Raw genomic sequence first — 5,222 nt, forward strand, 5'->3', positions numbered from 1 at the left:
TCCATCCATCACAAAGCCTTATCCCCTCATTTTCCATCATTTTCCTCTAAACCCTAATCTACCCTATCTCTTTCTAGGATAGGTCTGTGCTTTGGCCTTTTCCACCCCCTCCCCTCACTCATTTCCAAAAATTCCTTTTTCCACTACTCACTGACATCATCCCCTACCCTCCTAAATTTCCTTACAAATTTAGGCAACTCTTGAGTCCATCATACCACCTCATTCCCTCACAACAGCAAATTTCATTGTTTTTGCTTGCCTTTCACCTAGGGTTTAAAGTATGGAGCCTGACTCATCACCATCAGAGAAGAGGAAGTACAACAAGGGGGGAAAGATACTACAGTTTGAGCCCTCTAATTGCAATGAAATCACCTCCTCCCCATTTTACATGAAATGCTTTGAAGATGTCAACTGTTTAGGGTTTTGTCAAAGAGTGCAAGAAGTAGGTTACCATGAGCATCTCACAGGTATATTTTCCCTCACATTGAAGGAAGACAAGATCACCATTGCAGGGACTGATTTCATGTTTTTAGTGGATGCCATATCTCAAGCTACATGTATACCAAACCATGGTGAAACGGGTTCAAAGGCATGAACCTAGACCTAGAAGAGTACAAACCCTACTTGAAATCACAATACAAAGGAGCTCACTCACATGTTTTCCCATTCAAATACTTGTTGGAGAGATATGCACCATTGATGAAGGCTATCATGAATTTCTTCCCTTGTGAGGGCAAATTTTCCGCTATATCAATACCACATAAGACTGTTCATGCACTTTACAGCTACCAAGTCTCTAAATTTGTCTAGCTACTTGTATAGGAGCCTAACCAAAATGTGTGAAAGGATGAAATTGAAAGGAAAAGTGCATTATCCAGCCTATTTCACCATACCCTAATAAATCTTATGGTACTGCATCAGTTGACAGAGAATAACGTGACATGGGACACCTTCATTGAGGTAGCCTTGAAAACACATATAACCACTTCACCAAGCTAGCACCAAACCATGTTAGTACATCCCATGGAGGTGGGGTCACCAAGCAAACATGATGAGGTTTCCAAGGCACATAGGCCTGAGGTGACAAAGACATATCATAGAGGAAAAAGGCTTGTGTTTGCTCCTCAAATTGAGGAAGGGGCCAAGCCTACTACATCAACAAAACAAGGATCACCATCACATCATGAGACTTATTTGCATGATGAGGAGCCCATTGAGCGTGACTTTGACCTAGTTCATTTGGAGGCATATGATGAGCATAAAACCCTGCAAAAATTCATCAAAGAGAATGATTCTCAGATCATGGATATCAACGACAATTTGGAAAGGGCCAAATTCATTATTTCATTCCTTGAGCATGAAAACAGTCAACTTAAGGAAAAACAGCTAGTCATGGAGAAAGAGAAATTCAAAGCAAAGAAACAAGAGATGAAAGGAAAGGAAGGGGTGGACCATGAGGACACTGAGAAGCATTAAGGACATGTGTAAAGGAAGATACCAAGGACAATGGGTCTTAGGAAGGCACTTCAGAGGGAAAGAGAACAAAAGCCACTAATGGAAGAATTGACCTTTGAAAATAAGATTGCCATGGAAATAAATGAGGACAATGATTTTTGGCTTGAAAAAGTCAATTTCCACCTTGAGAATCTACTTGACAAGGCCAATGGGGATAACAAGTTGCAAAAGAAAATGGCCATCCATTATTACACAAGGAATCAAGTTGCCAAGGTCAAAATCAAGCAGTTGAAGGAAAAACTCAAGGAAACCCTAATCAACCAAGAGGAGAAGGGTAAGTTAGATTTGTTTTCTGATGCATCCATGATTGCATAACATACCTCATTAGGCATATCTGGACAAATTTTGGGAGGATTTGGAGAAAAATTTGTGTTTTGGTGCAGACTTGAAATTTTTTGGCAATTTTCTGTCTAGGAGCGCAGCGAGCTCACGCTGTGCTTCTTCCTCAGGGCTCCAAATGATGGAAAATCAACATTTTTGGAAATATTATGACCCCCTCTCAAAACCCATTTTCCCACTTTCCTGGTCTAGGGCTCATTTTTTGAGAAATTTTCAAAAATGAGGCCAAAAATCACCTTTTTGCCCTCTTTTTCCATTTCGCTGTGCACTTGGAGACACCTTGGGAGAATGGCCATATCTCAGCCAAAAAATGGGTCCTTTTGAGTGAAAAAATACTCTAAATACATCTACACTCTCCCATATTTCCATAAAAGGCTTCATATCTAGATTTGGACTTCATAAAGGCACTCAAAAATGGGCTCCAACAGCTCGTTGTGCACTTGGAAATTTCTGAGATTTTTGTAAACTTTTCACTATGTAATTTTTTGTAATTCTTACTTTGACTTTGGTAAAAGTAAAAAGGGTGAAGTAGATGAATGTGAGGGGTAAAATTAAATGTAAATAATGGGTGGTTAGTATTTTTAAGTTTTTTTTATGTAAATTTTACCTCATTTATGAGAGAGGTTGGAGTCAAAGTTAATTGTAGAATTTTTTTTTATCTTCCCTAGACATTAGGGTTTGGTTAAAACACCTCATGGAACAGTTCCTAGAGTCATGGATTAGACCCTTGAGAGTGGGGAGATGTTTTTTTCACTTTATGTATCAGTTTCTCAGTGATAGAACAAGTTGGATTTCAGAGGATAGAACTATTGTAGCTTGTACTTGGACATTTTCTAGAAATCAAAGGACATAGTTTGCAATTATTATCTAGGAATTCATGTGCAGTAAGTTTGTGATGATGTTTTTTCTCTATTATAACTTTATATGAAAGATATTCATCTTATCTTTCCATTCATGAATTCTTCAATGGTTTTCCTTGTAGATTATAAACATAATTCTTTGCATAAAGCTCTGTTTTGATGGAAAAATCATTATGTATGACTTTCTTTCTTGCTTAATGAATTCATGTTTCATGATCATTAAGACCTTTTGCTTCTTCTATACACTAAACTACACTACACCGAAAAACCCTAATATCCATCACAAAAGTAATGCTACCTTGCTCCTTTATATCTTTGCTGATGTAACCCTTTGATCCTCTGACCTAGCTACCTGGTTTTTCTCCCTTATCCAACAACAAAACCCTAAATTTTCCAAAACCCACCTGAGCCTAGCTATCTAGCCTAAAATCCTTTACATTCCAATCATCTCTTGCCTGTGATTTCATAGAGAGAGCCCTCTCTGGTTTGGTAGGGCTAGCTACCAAACTAAAAGCTTGGTATGTGGTTACCTCCATCGATCTCCTCATCAGCCTGGGACATTGTGGAGGATAACAGAGGGCATGAAAACTAGGGAGTGCCAAGGTGTTCTAGTGAATGTAAGGTTCCCAAGTCATGGAAAAATGTAATGCTAGTTGTGAGGTCATGACTGCCAAGGTGTGTTAGGGAATGCTAGGGCATGCTAACATGTGCCAGATAGTATGAAGACATGTCAAACAAGCTAAGATGTGCCAAGTGCTAAGGCATGCCAAGATATACAAGGGTGTGACAATGCATGCCAGGGACTGTCAAGGCAATAAAAGGGAGGAACAAGTTAAACTACAAGGAAATGAGCACATTGTAGGGTTAATAAGTCATCAATTTACCTTTCCATGAGGGGCATGCTAGGCACACCAACACTAGGTGCCAATAGGTGCCAAGTGCCAAATCTTCCTCCGTCTCTTCTCATCTAGTTTCCAACAACTGATATCAAATAACTTTAATATTAAACCATGCCAAAGCATACGAAGTCATCTTAATGCATGCCAAACATGCTAAGACCTGCCAAGTGCCAACACGTGCCAAGTGCCAATGTGCGTTAGGGAGTGTGATGCATGCTATGAAGTGGCAGAGAATATCGAAGAGTGCTAAGGTGTGCTAAATAGTGCCAATGCATGCTGAGGAGTGTTAGGGAGTACTAGGAAAACATAAGGGAGCACTAGGTAAAAATGCATGGAAGTGAATGAATATGAGGGTGTGTCAGGGAGTGTCAATGAGTGCTAGTTGTCATGTCAAGGAGGGAGTGACAAGGTATGCTAAGCATGAGTAAGGCATGCCAGGGAAAATCAGGGCATGTCAAGAAGTGCTAGAGTGTGCTAGGTAGTTCCGAGGTGTGCTAACATGTGCCATATAGTGCCAAGGCATGCCAGGTGCTAAGACATGCTAGGATGTGTAGGGTGCTAGAGTATGCCAATATGCGTCAAGGAGTTTCAAGGCAACAAAAGGAATAACCATGATAAAATGTAAGAAGATGAACACATAAGAGGGTTAATAAGTCATGACTTCATATTTTTCAAAAGGGGCATGCTAGGCACACTAATAATATGTTCCAATACATGCCAAGTGCCAATCTGTGCCAAGTGCTAATGTTTATCAATGCAATATTATGCCAAGGTGTTCCAGGGCATGCTAGGGACTATAGGGCATGCCAACACATGATATGGGAGTGTTATGCTATGCTAGGGCATGCCAACATGTGCTTGTGTGTCTTACTCATGACAAGATGTTCCAGTACATGCGAGGTGTTGCAAGTAATGTTAGCGTATTGTTCCAAAGCATGTTAAGGTGTGACATGAGTGTTGAGGAGTGCTAGGTCTCTCACATTAATAGAATTGACAGAACTTGATTATGTATTAAATAATATAGTTCCTACACACATTAGTGGAACTTTATTTAAAGGAAATTTGCTAGATAATAAACCTAATAGAGATGAATCATGTGTTTACTCATAGGAAAACTATATTCTTATGACTTGAGGGAAATGATACACACTAATTACTTCTTAACAAATTGACTGACTATAACCACTATGACCTTGGACACATAATGAAAAATACTCCACAACAATGGTCTTAAATCATTATATTTTGAAAAAAATATAGTAACAGGTACATAGCGTCATCAAAAACTCATTAGAATGATCAATGATGGCGAACATTTTTTGACCATCACCAAAAGTAGCCAAAAAGAGGATTGGTGAGGGTCAATAAAAGATCGTCACTAGAAGTGTCACCAAAGAGAGAATTGGTGATGGGCCTTTAATGACCCTCACCAAAAGTGTCACCAAAGAGAGAATTAGTGATGGGCCATTAACGACCCTCACCAAAAGTGTCACCAAAGAGAGAATTAGTGAGAGGCCTTTAACGACCCTCAGCAAAAGTGTCATTGAAAATGGCTTTGGTGAAAAACCTTAAAGGACCATCACTATATACACTTAAAAACAACGTTTTT

The sequence above is a fragment of the Pinus tabuliformis genome, chromosome 5_2, assembly GCF_031772625.1.
Source record: "Pinus tabuliformis cultivar Carrire ecotype Pingquan chromosome 5_2, CPIR1, whole genome shotgun sequence".
Taxonomy (NCBI): domain Eukaryota; kingdom Viridiplantae; phylum Streptophyta; class Pinopsida; order Pinales; family Pinaceae; genus Pinus; species Pinus tabuliformis.